This window comes from Myxine glutinosa, chromosome 6 (assembly GCF_964187855.1).
Source record: "Myxine glutinosa chromosome 6, kmMyxGlut1.1, whole genome shotgun sequence".
Lineage (NCBI taxonomy): Eukaryota > Metazoa > Chordata > Myxini > Myxiniformes > Myxinidae > Myxine > Myxine glutinosa.
Window position 1 is genome coordinate 23877624 of NC_136266.1, and position 18118 is coordinate 23895741.

Genomic DNA, 18118 nt, shown 5'->3' on the forward strand with positions numbered 1-18118 from the left:
CCCACCTCCTCACCATGGTGGACAGCACCACCCGGTGGCCGGAGGCCGTGCCATTGGCGGCGACGGCTGCGGCTGACGTCGCGCAAGCCTTCATCGCCACGTGGGTTGCCCGGTTCGGTGCCCCCTCGGACATCTCTTCCGACCGCGGCCCCCAGTTCACCTCGGAGCTCTGGGGAGCGGTGGCACAAGGGCTCGGTGTCAAGCTGCACCGCACCACGGCCTACCACCGCCAGGCCAACGGCCTGTGCGAGCGCTTTCATCGCTCAATGAAGGCCGCGCTCCGGGCCAGCCTCCCCAACGGCAGCTGGGCCGACAGGCTCCCCTGGGTCCTGCTGGGCCTCAGGACGGCGCCCAAGGACGACCTGCGCGGCGCGTCCTCGGCGGAGCTGGTCTTCGGACAACTGCTGCGGGTACCGGGCGAATTTATCCCCGACTCCACGGCTCCTTGGTCCGCGGCGCAACAGCGCTCCACCCTGCAGGAGACCGCCAGGAGGTTCGCCCCGGTGCCGATGGCACACCACGGTTGCCCGTCCTCCCACGTCGCCCCGGATCTTCGCACGCGGAGTACGTTTTCGTCCGGCATGACGCCCACCGGGCACCGCTGCGGCCCCCCTACGACGGGCCCTTCCGCGTGCTGGAGACCGGGGACAAACATTTCACTGTGGACATCGGCGGTACTCCGGATCATATCTCCGTGGACCACCTCAAGCCGGCCCACCTCAATCTGGACCACCCCCCGCAAGCAGCTCTGCCTCCGCGTCGAGGCCGCCCCCCCGGCGGTCAGACCCCCGGCACCCCTCAGCCCCGCCGCCCCGCTACCCCCCAGCCCTGCACGCATCGCCAGAGGGCGTTTCGGCCGGGTCATCCAGCTTCCCCGCAAGCTCACCCTTCAGGTGCGTGGGAATTCTGGGGGGGCGTGTGTGGCGGACACATTGTCAATGGGCAATAATTCCGCGCACCAGTGGGTGGCGTGAGCGTCCGGGCGTGGAAGCGCAGCTCGGGCCATGCCCGGAGCGAAGGCGTCACGAGGCGCAAGGTGGAACTGAGGACATTGCCCCGCCTTTCGGCCGACCGGCCACGCCCGGGGGCAAGGCGTGGCCTCTGGACATATATGCGGGCTCGATAGTCGAGCCCGCCCAGTGCTTACGTGCGAGCTGTTAATAAAGCATTTCAGTTTGTACAACACGTTGTGGCCTACCTTCTTGGCAAACGAATCTTGTGTGCACAGCACCACAGGATGATATTTTTAAGGGAACTGATAAACTCCAACATTCTTCAGTTCTGGTAGCTGCTGACTTCTCTAAAGCAATTGATCATGTAAGCCACCAGATTGTTGTTGATAAATTAATTAATCTTGGTGTTAGACCATCTATTATCCCATGGATTTGTAGTTTTTTTATATTATAGAAGTCAGGCTCTATACGGTACAACGGTTTGGTTTCCACATGGGAAATAACCAATGCTGGGGTTCCTCAAGGCACAAAAATTGGTCCGGTTGCTTGGGTAGCCATGGTAAATGACTGTTTCCGGTTATCCTGAAGTTTCACACGACAAGCATGTTGATGACATGATCTTTTGTCAAACTTGTAGTGACACTGAACAAACTAGTCGCATGCACAGCAACTTGGCTTTCTCCAATAATGTTCATCTAAAAACAATATGAATCTTGATCTTACTATAATTCACCAAATGTCTGTCTGTCCGTCTGTTCCCAGGTACCGCAAAAACGGCTGAACAGATCGCAACGAAATTTTGAGTGGGTAATCCTGGGACTCCCCGGAGTAAATAGGCTATATTGTTTTTCCAATTTTTTCCCAATTTTCCAATTTTTCCAATTTCCAATTTTTCCAATTTTTCTAATTTTCCAATTTTCCAGTTTTTTCAATTTCCAATTTTTCCAATTTCCCAATTTTCCAGTTTTTCCAAACACGATGGAATAATATTTACCGATATGAACAGTGATGTGGCTTTTATTGAAATTCTACAAATACTGTTTAGATTTTGATGATTTGCGTGTGATATAATTTAACGGATGTTTATATGAATCGTTTAAAATAAAAAAGCCTTCAATTTCTGATATTTTGCCTTTTCATTCGGGCCTCCCAATTGAAGCCCCACCCGTAGGGAGGGTACCATTGCTAGTACTAGTAAATGCCAAGTCATGATTACATGTTTTCGAAGACTCCTGGCAGAGGTGCCTAGTTTTCATATCGGAGACTCAGCTGTTACTCAAACAGATTGTGTTGAACTATTAGGCATCCATGCGCAAGAAAACCTGAAATGAGACACTCAAGTTCAGGCCATGTGTAAAACCTTCAACAGAAAACTCTACTTTTTGCGGCAACTGAAATGTTGTAATTGATATCCCTGTTTGTGACTTAATAACAGTATATTTACATTATGTTAGACCCACTTTGGAATATGCGTCACCCGCATGGTTTTGTGGCTTAACTAAAGCCCAGAAGGAATGTTTGGAGAAATTCCAAAGGAAGGCATTTCGTATAATTATCTCTTAGTGACTTTTGTAGAACCAAACCTTATGCAGACATTTGTCAGGTACTTAATATTCCTGGTCTTTCTGAGAGTCTCGCACAGCTCTCCCTCAGTTTTGGTAATGTACTTTTAAAATCAAACATACACAGAGATTGGCTCCCCCACCAAGGAACAATAACTTAAGGAACTCGAGAGGTAGTTATCTGCTATTAGATGTCGAACCAACCGCTACAAGTGCAGCCGCATCCCATTTTTAACCTCCCTTTTAAATAAGAATTGTATGAGGTCTCGTCACTCCCGCCAGGGAGTAACGCATTCGATCGTGTCCGTCCGTGTGTGTGTTTGTGTGTTCGTATGTTTGTGAACAAGATATCTGGAAAAGTTCTGAACGGATTTGGATGAAAGTTGGTGGGATGATTGCCCTTGGGATAAGGAAGAATTGATTAGTTTTTGGTGAAGCACAGGATATTATTCCGGATCCAGGAATTTTTTTGGGGAAAGATTTTTTCTGTTTTACTGCATTAAAGCTTTTATTCTTATTCTTAAATGATGTTTTTCTCCTCTAATTCCGAGATATATCAAAATAAATTCTCTGACAGTTAGGGCCTACTTTCTTTTTCATTTATTGTTTTGGGGAGAGGGGATGTTAAACAAAACGTATTATTCCAACTAAACCCACGGCGGGAGTGTGCGCTCTACTGAATGGCGTTCTAGTATTCAATATGAGGTTGACTTATATTGTGTTTTGCTTGATATTTGTGATTTTTTTCTTTGTTTGACAACAATTTTATTACCTCCACCGCCAAAGGTGGATGGAGGTTATGTTTTCACCGCTGTTTGTCCGTTTGTCTGTCCATTGGTCCGTTTGTCTATTTGTTTGTGAACAAGATGTTTCAAAAAGTTGTGGTTGGATTCGGACGAAATTTGGCAGAGATGTAGCGTATGTGACAAGGACGAAATGATTAGATTTTGGTGAAGATCCTGATCCGGATCAGGCTACTAGAATTCTTTAAGTGATTCTTCACCATTGGACGATTGGGCCAGAAACTATATATTGCAGGATATCTCAAAAAGTCATGGATGGACTTGGACGAAACTTGGTGGACAGGTTGTGTGTATGACAAGGAAGAATCGATTCAATTTTGGTGAAGATCTGAATATGGATTCGGATATGAGAATTATTTAATTTTTGAATGATTCTTCACTATTGAGTGATATGGTCAACCAGGTGGAGGTATGGTCTCTACTGCATGCCGTTCTAGTCCCATTTATTCTGTATTTTATGTTTGGTGGCGTTTTTTGTTTTTGTTTTTATTCTTGTAACATTTGTAAATTGACTGTAATTCAGCCTATGGCTGTAAAAAGTCCTCTTTAAAAAAAAAATAAACCCATCTATATAATAATAGCGTAAGGACTCGACTTTGTTATCCCTTTTACGCCGCACCCAGTGACCCGATGCCCACGGCACTAATGGATTTACAATCTACGAACCGCGCTCGTTGTTTATCACGTATAAACATACTCGAAAAATCTGAATTAGCTGACGTTGGGGCACAAAAGCATCCGATTAACTGCCGATACGACGCCATCTTACGACGCCATCGTATTGGCGTCTGCTGGGCGAAGGCGAAGCGAGCCATCCGCTGATTGGACAGTCGAGTGGTGTGAACATGGGTGGTGTGAACCAAATGGTCTTTTTATTCCCTTGAACATTTTAAATTAGGATATATAAGGAAACGTCTTTATCGTCATTTTAATAAAGTTAAATGGAGTGACGTTGCGATACTCGGGGTGCATTGCATAAATCCTCGTAACTCAGAGAGGTGTAACAGGTGGCGAGACGTAAGGAAGCTTAAAGATAACGAGCTGAAAACAGACGAACGATATGTCAATCTCTTTCTACACCGAACGGAAATAAAAGTATGAGAGCGGCAAGGCACTGCCTGAGCACTTCGAGCAGAGAGGACTGATTGGACTTAACTTAAAGAGAAAAAATTGGAGCTTAACGAAAGAAGAAGATACCATGAGTGCTCTCCTATGCCATCCATAATGGTACACTCTATCCATACACCACATCCTCCCTTCCGTGGATGTTCCACGGGTTTCGGCTAGTTATTATTATTATTATTACTAGGGCATGCCCGTACTATATATATATATCTAAAATTATATCCCCCCCCTCTATTTACATGAAATGGTTTGGTCCAAAGCGAACGGCTTGCGAGTGGTGACAATCCCCCCCCCCTCTATTTACATGAAATGGTTCGGTCCAAAGCGAACGGCTTCCGGAGTTTGGTAAAGAAATCGCCATCGCGTACACAAACGCGCAGGAAAGCGAATGAATCGCAAATTCGTTTTTATTAGTTTTAAAACATCGTTTAACGCCAACATAGCGCCAACATAGTTTGCAAACGTGAAATAAATGAATACGCTCTCAAATGTGCCATCCGAGGCAGAGTGTGTCCTCCACGTTCGGCACACGCGATCGTTCGCTGCTCTCTGATTGGTTGAATCGTTTTTTGGACATAGCTCGGTAAGTAATTGTCCGATTAATATGAAACCTTGAAAAGGCACATCCTCGGGTCCCCAGCAATATACCTGGCAAGTTTCAAGTATATCGGACCGGTAGTTGTCGAGAAACAGCGGTCACAGACAAACAAACAAACGTACAGACGTACAGACAGACAGACAGAGATTACTGGAATTATAGATAGATTATCATTATTATTATTATTATTATTGTTATTATTATTATTGAGGTTACAAACTTCAGGGCAATGCTTTCATGTATTCAGTGATAGACACTGTTACTATTACCGTTACAATTTACTATAGTTGAAGAGTATATATATATATATATTTGTATTCATAATCGAGGCTCGTGAAAGAGCTAACATTTATCACACAAACAAATCAAACAGACAAACATACAAAGTATATAAAAAGGGGAGCTGTAGACAAGATGGGGAGAGAAGGGGAGGGACATCGGGAATGTGTGGGAGGGAGAGAGCTTGGGGAGAGGCGGCGTGGGAAGGGGGGGGGGGGGGGGAGAAGTATAAACACAGGGACACCAAGGACTTCCAGGAAAGAAGTTGGTATTTCAAAAAAGAGGATTTGGGGTGAAATTAGCGGGGGTAGAACAGATCAAGGTTTTGGATGGGGGAAGATAAGAGATGGTGGTGAACAGCTGTTTTAAAGACCTGGAGGGAGGACCGCTGTTTTGAGAACTTTTTGTTTTGAGAATATTGTTGCGGTTTTGAGAACCCACACAGGTAACATCATTTAAGGTTAAAGGTTGCACCCCATAGTTAGGCCACAAGCAACACGTAGGTCACCTTAGAACGTTAGTTATTTCATCGTATGTGTTTAGGATAAGGCCATTTCCAATAGTTGCATCTGCGTTGTGTAAAACAAATAAGAGTAGGCCCCGTCCATTTTGCAGCCTCCCTCCAACCAACTCCATTGCGCCTATCCTGTCTCCACCCCATTGCCCCTCGCAGTTTGTTACGCTTTGGCTGCCAGCAGCGTTTGCTGCTCTTGCTCGCTCAAACCAGCCCAAAGGCCACGAGGTAAGGCCCGAAAAGGGGGCGGAGCGCAAGGGTGGGGGTGGTCCATCCGTCCGTCTTTCTTTCAATGGACAGAAAGACGGATGGATGGATGATGGACGGATGGACAGATGTCAAGCAGCCATCAAGGGCGGGGCCGGTAAGACCCCATCAACCAACCAGGGCTCGCGTGAGATCGCCTGACAGGGTGTGGCTAGAGATTCGAGAAGGTTCGCTGGGTGTGGCAATAAAACCCTTTGCGCGAGGCCCCCACCTCAGTTATGAGCCGGGGTCCTCTGCTGAATGAGTTTGAGGAGAGACGCGCTGTGGAAAGCATTTGGAAAGGATTGATTGTGCTTTACAAAGGGCTGGCGAAGGACTGCAGCGTTGTGAAGGACTTGTGAGGGGAGCCAAGCCTTGGCATTCGGGCAGAAGGATGTTGGTGGAAGGCGCTTCGGTAACATCATTGGAGGAGCGGCACAGTGTACATAGCGATACCGGGAGCGCGTATAAAGGCGCCGGTACAACTATAACGTACGCAATATAATCGCCACTTTCCGATCCCCCGATATATAATTGTCCGCCTCGCGCCTACGCCACGCAGAGAGCTGCCTGCCGTCTTCCATCGCCTGCATGGTACGAGTCGGGGACCGGACGAGCTGTGGACGCCATCTTTGGATCCTCAACCCGACCATCTACATCCCCGTGTGAGTGAGTCTGAGAGTGAGTCTGAGTGCGAATGGGCCCGTGTCCAGGGAATAAGTATAAGACTGTATAAGGCTGCCCTGTGTATCTGGTTCTTCCTCTTCACTGTACATTACTTTTCTTCCTCTTCTTCTTCGTGTACAAATTGTTAATAAATTCTTGTGTTATTCCTTTTCCTCTTGGTCCGACCGTTTTAGTCATTTCCTCAATTGCGTAAGCACGGCACGATTGACAACCGCTCGAATCGGGTTTAGTACCTGTTAACGGCCTGAATCGCGGCTCGCTAATCGCTCGGCGTGTCCACTAACGCCGTGGTTCGGGTGGAATTATTTCCTTGCTTCCCGGAAGGCGCTGGTACTTAGGTAATAGGACCAATTCGACCAACCACCCTATTCAGCACTGACCGGAAGGAACGTGATAGCCCCAGGATCACGTCGGCCAGTAAAAGGACAAGGGGATTAATCCCCCCTTGATAAGGGGAAGGCCGACGTTCGGAGATCCGCAACAATATATATATATATATATATATATATATATATATATATATATATATATATATATATATATATATGTATATACATATATATATATATTGTTGCGGATATGGGATTTGCATCCATCCATATCCGCTTGTAAATATTCCCCTGTTTCCTCAATACTTCCCAACTATCCCCAATCCCCCATTCCCTAGTCCCATTTTCTGTAAACAACACTCTGTAGACCCGACCTCCCCCTATTTCCCCCATTAAATGTCGCACCCAGGTTCACCGCATCTCATGTAAGACAACTATAGGACATCTTGCTAGTTATTCTTAGTCTATGTCAGTTAAGGACTCGTTTCCATTAATTCTGACTCTTCGTTGCACCAGAATGTGATTGTATGGCACCGTTAGGAAGTTTAGGACCTCCCAATACCTCCCCGCAGCTCTTCCTCACGGTTCAGCAACAACAACAACAACAACAGCAGCGGCGGGCGCGGGGAGTGCGCGTCCTCACTCCGGCTTGGTTGGTAGGGGGGTGTTGGGAGGGCACCAGGCCTTTCCAACGAGCCGCCATCGAACATGTGCTCGACGGGGTTACCAAATAGGGGCTCCTCGTCAAGGGCGGAGCCCGGTAACCCCCGCACCCAATGGAAGCGGCGGACCGGTCCCATCTAGGGCGGAGCCAACCAGCCGAGGGCATGTGACTCCCCGTTGAGCATGCGCAGCCGGGGGAGTGGTGACGTCAGATGCGCGCTGAGCTTGAAGAAAGAAAGACGCCACCTCCGAGCGCTGTGAGGCCTCCCTGCATCTCTTGGACCGTGCTTGATCCTGTCCCCGAGCCAAGGTGCACCTTGTGCTATCAAACTACCTGTCCTTCCCTGCCATCAATCCCTGTGTAAGTCAGCCTTGTCCCGTTTGTCTGTGGTCTGTCTGGGATAAGACAAGATTGTATTTAAGTGCCCATATCTTCTGTGTCTTTTACCTCACTCTACCTTGTAATCTACCCCTTTTCTCCACCACTAATTATATCCTCCTCCGGAGGTCTTGAGAACTGTACCCCTTGCGTCGTTTCATCTATCCCAGTCGTTGTGTCCTTTCCATCATTGATTTAGCGTAGCGCGATTTGGCCAACGTTCGAGTGGAATCGGGTGAGTTGGGGAAGAATCGGGGGAACTGTTAGGTCGCGGTGGACCATCCGCTCGGCCCATAATAACATCTAATCCGCGATCCGTAACAATTGGTGTCGAGGAGTGAGATTCGAGGCCCGAACCAAATTTTTAAAAGAACATCTAGGAAAAAATTTGGTCAAAATTATAAAGACACCGAAATTTGATTTTGTTTTACAAAAAACCCGAATTTTGAAAGTCGCGCTATGGCAGATCAAGACGGCTGGGTTCCGGTAGAGGAGAGTGAGTCAGGGTCGATCCAGGACCAAATTGAGGGACATGAGGAGAGCGAAGCAGTGAGGGCGGCAGGTTCGCAAGCTGGCGCTCTCGCGCACGAGGTTGCGGGCGCGCAAAATGGCGCCTCGCACATGGCTACGGCGGCCGCACCCGCTGCACAAGTGGGAGGGATGGCCCAAATGCAGGCCCTCATGGAGCAATTTATGGTACAAATGCAGGCGTCCCTCAACCTGCAGAAGGACGAGATGAGGGCTGATAGTGAGCGATTGGGGGGCAAAATGGGAGAAATGGGGGAACGGTTAGAACAAAGGATGGGGTCCAATAGCGAGAAATTGAAGGATGACATGGGAAACCAGATCGGGGGTTTAAGGAATGACATGGGGGCCCAGATCGGAGGGTTAGGGAGTAGAATAGAGGGATTAGACAATAGATTAGGGGAAATACAGGAGGGGTTAACGGGGGTAGAAAACAGAATGGCCGCTCAAGAGAATCAAATGGAAGGGATGAAAAAGGGGTTAGAGGGGTTAGAAAACAGTATGGAAGGCAAATTGAGGGACATGAGGGACCAAGCGGAAAGGGAAGTTAAACAAATGGGGCAGCAGATAGAGGGCGTCAGAATGGGGGTAGAAACTAAATTGGATGCTCACAGGGAGGAAATGGAGCAGATGAGGGTGGCATCTGGGCAGGAGATGCAAGTGATGGGAGAGGAGATCAGAAGAGGTGTGAGTGAGGAGGTCGGAGGAGTGCGCGAGGAGGTGAGGCACTGTAAGGAGCGCATGGAGAAGGAGGTTAGAAAGGGGACTGTAAAATTGCAAGGTGGTATAGAGGAGTTGACGCTGGGAGTAGAACAACTGACAGTGGGACAAAAGGAGTTGGGGGCCAGGTAAAGAAGAACACAGCGGTAATAGAGGGTTTAAAATCGACACAGAAGGAGATGAAAAAGGACGTAGGGGTAATTAAAAAAGAGTGTCAGACGGTACATGAGGACCTGACGAGGAAAATGAACAAGGTGGTAGAGGTGATGGAGGTTAAAGAGCGGGAGGTGCGGGAGCACATAGAAAAAAATAAGGTGGAGTTAGAGGAAGAACTTAAGGGGGCGCACGAGGAGATGAAGGAGGTGAAGCAGAAATTAGAAGAAGTGGAAGAAGGGGTGAGCGAAATTAAGAAGCGACGGAGAGAGGATAAGAAAGAGATAAAGGAGGAAGTAAAAGAATTGGTCCAAAGTCTGTGTTCGGATCGTGATGATGTGCTCATTAACCGGATGAGGGATTCGCAGGTGATGGAGGAGAAGCGAAGAGAAAGAGGACCCGGTGTAAGTGGTGACCAATATGGTCGTGCGTATGATGCGCCAGGTGATTTAATAAGCTTGGGGGTCGAGATGGACCCGGATGTTCATGAGAGGCCAAGAGTGAGGTGTATGGCTGGTCCGGAGGGTATGGAACGAGGGTGCGAGCGAGAGGGTCCGGTGATGGGAGAGGTGCGAGGTGTGAGTGAGCAAGGTTGTGGTGGTATGGAATGGGTAGCGGGTTGCGGAAGTGTGACCCATGCATCGACACCAACAGGGGTAGTTTTTAGAGGGACAGGGGAGGCACGGGAGCCCCTTGGGGGTAATGTACTGTGGGGGCCCGGCCGGTTCGGCCCCGAGCTGACCCCGCAAGGGGCGACGCACGGGGTCCGGCAGGCGGGCAACGACTCGCATACGAGGTGGTCCCACAAGGTCCCACTCGCGCCGTATGATGGCAAGAGTGATCTACGCGCGTACCTGGCGCAGTTTGACTGTGTGTGTAAGGGCAACGGTTGGGGTGAGGACGAAGGTGGAGTACACCTGGTGGCCGCATTGCGCGGCACGGCGGCGGAGGTGCTGACGGCATTACCACCGGGTGCTCTCACCCTGCCAGCCCTCCGCGACGCCCTAATTAATCGATTCGGCATTGAAGAGCAGAGCGAGCTTGTTAAAGCTCAGCTCGCGCTGCGAAAACGCAAGCCCCAGGAAGCCATCGGGGAACTTGCCCACGACATTCGCCGCGCAGTGGGGATCGCACATGCTAACATGGCAGCGGATTCCCGGGAAAGCCTGGCGCTGGACCATTTTATCCAGGCCCTCCCGGATATTGAGCTCCGGCAACAGCTCGCCATGTGGCGCCCGCAGACTCTGAGCCAGGCGGCTGACGCTGCAGCCCGTTGGGAAGCAGCGAGGCCCCTGGCCCGGGGGAGTGAGCGTCACGCAATGGCGGTCCGCCAGGTGGGACCCCCGATGGAGGGCGGACCCCTTAGGGGGCCTGCCCCCGACGTGAGTCCTGACCTGGCGGGCATGGTCCGGAGGCTGGTGGACCAGCACCTGGCGGGACCTGGACCATGGCAGGCGGCCCCGGAGGTGGCCCGCGGTGGACCACGAGCGGGTAATCCAATTCGGACCTTCAGGGGGGGGAATTTGGAATTCCGGAGACAAGCACCTTATCAGGTGAGGTGCTATACCTGCAACCGTCTGGGTCACCTGGCGCGGCACTGTCGAGCCACGCGCCGGGATGATCCCCGGTGGTTGAGGTCCTCAACTCCGCCCAGGGGGGAGCGGGTTAGCCGACCCCAGACACCCCCCCGCCAGACCCCGGGAAACTAGAAGGTGTCGGGCACGTAGGGCGGTGTTCGGCAGAAGAGGATGGAGGAGAGCCCTCATTGACGCGACAGGTCATTTATTGTGGCCAAATTGGAACCGGTAGCCTGACAATCAGATGCAAAATTGCCGGCGTGGGGGTAGACGCCGTAGTGGACACAGGAGCTAGCGCCACGATCATCAGCCCTGTGGTCCTTGATTCGAGCGCAGGTGGCTGGGATAAGATCCAGCGCCTGCAAAATTATAGTTTGCAACTTGCTACCGGGGTAACGGCCCCGATCATAGGGCGTGGTTCTGTGACCCTCAAGTTAGGGTCGGTAAGGAGGGAGATAGATGTTTGGGTGGCGGAGGTGTGCGACCCATGTTTAATAGGGTTGGATTTGTTGACTGCCAGCGGTTGTAAAATCGACTTGTGCCGGGGGATCCTGCAGGTGGGAGTAGAAGAGCTGCCGTTAGGGGGAGTGAGCACGGCCGAGAGAGCGGAGCTGGAGGCTTCCGAGGCCGTGACCATTCCTCCAAGGGCCGAGGCGATAGTGCCGGCCCGATGGGCAGCTCGCCCAACATGGCAGGAGTCCTGCGGCCTGGTCGAACCGGTGGCAGCGCAGTCCATACCGGGTTTAATCGTGGGCCGCACCCTTGTAAAAACGGACGGACCAGTAGTGGCCGTCCGAGTAATAAATATAAGTACAGAACCACGCACTATAGTAAGGGGCACGAGGGTAGCTGGCTGCACCCCAGTTAAGGAGGTCGCGACAGTGAGGGGCGAGAACGTCCAGCCAAGCCGGCCCCGGGGGGAGCCTTCAATAAGAAGTAGGAATTGGCCCGATCCCATTTGCGAGATGGTAAATCGTAGTAGCGTAGAGTTGGGAGGTACCCAGAGGGAGGCCTTACACAAACTGGTTGGGTCCCATTTGGACCTCTTCTCCCTGTCCACCGAGGATATTGGACGTACGGGCCTGGTGAAACATCAGATCCACACCGGTGAGGCCCGGCCTATTCGTCAGGCCGCCCGACGGCTCCCTTGGAGCAAGAGGGCGGAAGCTGACGAGCAGGTTGAAAAAATGCTCGACGCAGGCGTGATCGAGCCCTCGGGAAGTCCTTGGATGTCACCTGTTGTGCTGGTCAAAAAGAAGGATGGGACCACGCCGTGCTGCGTGGACTATCGCCAGCTAAACAACGTGACACTCAAGGACTCATATCCCCTGCCAAGGATTGATGACACCCTCGATGCCGTTGCGGGCTCAAATTGGTTCTCAACTTTGGACCTCAAGAGTGGGTATTGGCAGGTGGAGATGGATAGGGCAGGGAAGGAGAAAACGGCATTTTCCACAGGTAAGGGACTGTATCAGTTTACTGTGATGCCGTTTGGTTTGTGTAACGCCCCCGCCACCTTTGAAAGATTGATGGAACATGTACTAGGCGGCATGCCATGGCAATCATGCCTGGTGTACCTGGATGACGTCCTAGTACATGCCAAAACGTTCCCCCAGGCAGTAGCTAATTTGGACCAGGTGTTTAGGTGCCTCAGACAGGCAGGGTTGAAACTGAGCCCCAGTAAGTGCACCTTGTTTGCCAAGGAGGTGGCCTATTTAGGCCACGTCATCGGTTGCGAGGGGGTAAAAACGGACCCAGACAAAATTAAAGCGGTAGAGGAGTGGCCCGCACCTCGTACCATCAAAGAGGTGCGGGGATTTTTGGGACTCTGCTCCTACTACCGGCGCTTCGTGGCGAAATTTGCGGAGTTGGCTCGGCCCCTTCACCCCCTTACGGAGAAGGGGACGAGATTTAATTGGACAAGGGAGTGCCACGAGGCCTTCCAAAAATTGAAGGGGTGTCTAACATCCGCACCCCTTCTAGCTTACCCCACTAGCAACGGGGCATTTACCCTGGACACGGATGCGAGCCAGGAAGGATTGGGCGCAGTTTTGTCTCAGACACAGGAGGGCGTGGAGAGAGTGATTGGTTACTATAGTCGGGCCTTAAGTAGGCCCGAGCGAAATTATTGTGTCACTCGCAAAGAGTTATTGGCTATGCTGGCTGCCATGAACCATTTCCACCCGTACTTGTACGGGCGGAAATTTTTGGTTAGAACTGACCATTCCTCCTTGCAATGGCTCCTTCGGTTCAAGGAACCGGAGGGCCAAATTGCAAGGTGGTTGGAAAAGTTGCAGCAGTACGATTTTGATGTGGCCCATAGGGCCGGGAAGGCCCATGGTAATGCGGACGCACTCTCTCGGCGTCCTTGTCTGGGGGAAAACTGCAAATTTTGTGCGAGACACGAGGAGAGGGAACAATTGGGCGATTCGGACCCGACCCTCGTTGTCCGTGCAACCCGGGTGAGAGGGCCAATTTTGCCACTAACCGCAGATGAGGAATTCGGAACTTTGGCTTGGAGCGCGGCCCAGCGGCAGGACCCCGTACTGGGGCCGGTGCACGAATGGGTGAGATTGGGGCAAAGACCTAATGGGGAAGAGGTCACCCCCCTCTGGGCACAGACCAAGGCATATTGGGCTCAGTGGAAAACCCTGGAATTGAAGGATAACATCTTGTATCGCAAGTGGGTGGAGGTTCCCTCTGATAAAACTTCCTGGCTGGTGGTAGTCCCAAATAAATTTAAGACCGATATATTGCAACAGGTGCATGGTACCCGCCCCGGCGGCCATTTGGGCAGGACAAAGACGACATCGCAGGTACGCCGGAGGTTTTATTGGGTGAATATGGGGCGCGACATACAGGACTGGTGTCGGAGATGCGACGCCTGTACTGCCAAAAAGGGACCAGCACGGAGGATGAGGGCCCCCCTTCAATTACACCAGGTGGGGGCCCCCCTAGAGCGGGTGGCCATGGATATCCTAGGCCCACTACCCCGCACCCGCCTAGGTAATAAGTACATCCTCGTTGTGATGGACTACTTCACCAAGTGGCCGGAGGCCTACGCCCTCCCCAACCAAGAAGCAGGGGTGGTAGCGCAGGCCTTCGTGGAAGGATTTGTGTGCCGGCATGGGATTCCACAGGAGTTGCACACCGACCAGGGACGAAATTTTGAGAGCAAATTGCTAAAAGATGTGTGCAGTCTCCTGTCAATTCGGAAAACAAGAACAACGCCTTTAAGACCTCAATCTGACGGGATGGTGGAAAGATTCAACCGAACTTTAATCCAACAACTGGCACTGTTCACCGCCACCCGTCAGGATGACTGGGACGAACATCTCCCTTATTTGCTCATGGCCTACCGAACCAGCCAGCACGGGGCCACCGCATGCAGTCCAGCGTTGCTTATGTATAGGCGGGAGTTACGGGCTCCCGCCGACTTGCTATGCGGTCCCGTGCCAGACACAGTGGTTAACCCGCCGAGGGAGGGGTACGCACGTCACCTAGAGGAAGGCATGGAGCTAGTCCATGCCTTCGCCCGCCGCCAACTCCATCTGGCGGGGGAGAAGATGAAGCGCAGGTACGACCACCGGAGCCAGGGGAGTCAGTACACTCCGGGGATGAAGATTTGGTTCTTCAATCCCCGGAGGAGGAAGGGTAGGTGCCCGAAACTCACCTCTCCCTGGCAAGGCCCGGGGGTCGTCCTGTCGCAAGTCTGTGACGTGGTAGTAAAAATCAAAATGGGGCCACGAGCCCTCCCTCGGATCGTCCACGCCGACCGGATAAGGCCTTACACCGGCGAGCAGGCGCCCCCGTGGATTGCCTCAGCTTTAGATGCCGAGGCGGGACCCAGTACCTCTGAATAAGGGGGGCTTATTAGTGCCACAGGACTGGGGGATTGATGAGCGATGGGCCCGGTGGGTAAGGGTGGCATCCCTGCCACCCTTCCCATGAAGGGGGGGCAGATGCGCTATAGATTATGGGGTTTATGGCAGTGAAAACTAGCCCGGGTGGGTTAGGATATTGTGTGTAGGGATCTAGCGAAGATGACATTAGGTAACGTTAAGATTAGTTAGTGACAAGGATACCTGTAGTGGGGACGCAGGTAGATTAGAGTGGATGATAATGACGAGGGAGCGCAATAGTTTAAAGGGACGACTGGGAAGCGCAAGTTTCAGAGGGGAGTAGTTAGATGAGATGATGCTGTGTGAGAACTGGACAGGTGTGTGGAGCAGTGTATGAGTAGTGAGTGTTGTGGATCAGCGCGAATGCGCTTGGGGGAAAGAAGGGTGCAGGCGGCACCAAGTATGAGAACACAGGTGTGCAGGTACAGGTGTGTGGAATATATGGAGCAGAGAATGAGTGGTGTGGAGAGAGTTGGAGTAAGTGGTACGGAGTGGTGTGCATGGTGCGAAGGTGTGGATGGGGGAAGAGTGGACCCCTTTTCACGAGTACCCGGGGAGGGTAGTTTAAAGAATAGTTAGAAGGTATAGGTAAATTGTGGTTGGATATTGGCATTTGTGGTGCGGTTGCAGAATGGTATTGTGGATGGGTGCATTGGTGTGGTGAAATTGGCTGGTCGTGTGGCCTGTTAGTATGAGTGTGCATGGTTGGGCACTCCGCCACGGTTAGATGTCGGCCAGGTGAGGCCGCAGGTGGGCTCTGGGAGCCGTTAGTGTCAGTGGGTGCCTGAGGATCCCAGGTGTGGATCGGGCAGCCCGTGCCAGAGAGGGCACTGAGGGGGTGAGAGTGCGAGAGGGCCTTCCCCAGTTAGTTAGGTTAGGGTGAGGAGCAGGTGAGCTCGGTAGGCAACAACAGTGGTGGAGGTGTGCAGGTGGGCGGACCAGCTGGGAGCGTCACACGACCCAGCCACCGAAATTGTGCGGGGGCACCGAGTGATGAATCGGGGGAGTGAGACCCCAACTTGAGAAGCACCACAGTTTGGGCAATGGGAATTGGTTTTTAGAACCCATAGTGTAAGTGGGCCAATGGTTTGGCAGGAGGAAGACCCCGGGTAATGTAAAGTTGTTAAAGTCATTTAGGAAATAGTTAGGATTGATGAACCTGTCGCACCATACGCAGCCACTTACCTGAGGTGGTGATGATGACTCCACACCTGTGTTCCTTTGTTTTGTGTTGCAGGAAATGAGAATTGCTGTTTGGATTTGTGAGACGCATCACGACGTGGATGAGACATTGGGGTGATTCCATCTCTCCCTCCTTAGGAGGGACTGATGATGAATTGGTGATGGCAAATTTTGATGTTGAGTTGGAGATGGCAAATTTTGATGTTGAGTTGGAAATGGCAAATTTGATTGGTTAGGAGGGAGAGAAGACGAATTTGGTTTATGGGAGGAATGGGGAAGACAGTAGGGACGTTTGTTGATGTGTAAAGTAGATGTTTATGGGTAGTGTTGTGTTTTGTGGATACAGTAAGGGGTAAGGGAGGGGCAATGTAGGTTACCTGGTTGGGGGGGGGGGGGCGTACGGTAGGAACGTACCTGTCTCACCTGGTTCCCATGTGCCCCCAGTGTGCATTATCTGATATTGCGTGCACTTTTGCGCCCTTACCACCTTACTCACTTGGTTTCTTTTGTCTCCCACCTCCGAGGATCTGGCTTTGGGGCAGAGCGAGAGGAGAGAGAGGTGCTGGCTCCGCAGTTGTGGGCCTGTACTTCCGCTGCTTGCTGCGTGGATCGATACACCATATGGACCGCAATTTTTGTGGCCGCCCACAATGGACCGCAGTTCTTTTGCGGTCAAGCACCCACCCATGGATGGACCTCTGGGTCAACGTGGCACCTATGCCATACAGGTGAACCACTTTTAGTTGGCCCCCCTGACGGCCACAATTTAGAAATGGACGCGGTTGGCGCCTTTCTTTATTTCTGAAGAAGCCAGAAGGCCAAGTGCACTCCATGAAGGCAAGACCAGCGGCAGAACATCGGCCGGCTGCGACACCACCGGTGACCATGGACACTTAATTGTGCATTTTTATGAACACTTTATTGGTGCACCGGATGGTGCTGACTGTGCGTAATGGGGTGGTGCTTTTGGTGCTTGGACGGGGTGCTCTGCACATTATTAAAGGCCGTAGGGCCACAGGGCACTCGTGGGTTGGTGTATCGATGCTGGCATGCGTGCTCTCCCTATGCATAACATCTGCATGTGTTCCTCAAAGAACAGGTCCTGGATCGTAGTGTAAATATCAGTGTAGTCTTGTGTAAATGATGCTCCCTACCGGCTGTATGTTTAGTTTGAAGATGCTTTCCGCGATTCGGTTATCCTGTGGGTGTGGTTCTGTTAGGAGAAGGGTGCAACGTCGCAGGGGGATATATTTACTCATTTGTGAACATCTGTAAAACTGTCGCACTCAGGGTTGAGTTAATAGTAGAGGGAACTACATCTGAGTGCCACACTAAAGTAGGTAAAAATTTATCGGGTCGGGACGCCCCGAGGTAGAGAAGGGTGCAATGTTGCGGATATGGGATTTGCATCCATCCATATCCGCTTGTAAATATTCCCCTATTTCCTCAATACTTCCCAACTATCCCCAATCCCCCATTCCCTAGTCCCATTTTCTGTAAACAACACTCTGTAGACCCGACCTCCCCCTATTTCCCCCATTAAATGTCGCACCCAGGTTCACCGCATCTCATGTAAGACAACTATAGGACATCTTGCTAGTTATTCTTAGTCTATGTCAGTTAAGGACTCGTTTCCATTAATTCTGACTCTTCGTTGCACCAGAATGTGATTTTATGGCACCGTTAGGAAGTTTAGGACCTCCCAATACCTCCCCGCAGCTCTTCCTCACGGTTCAGCAACAACAACAACAACAACAACAACAGCAGCGGCGGGCGCGGGGAGTGCGCGGCCTCACTCCGGCTTGGTTGGTAGGGGGTGTTGGGAGGGCACCAGGCCTTTCCAACGAGCCGCCATCGAACATGTGCTCGACGGGGTTACCAAATAGGGGCTCCTCGTCAAGGGCGGAGCCCGGTAACCCCC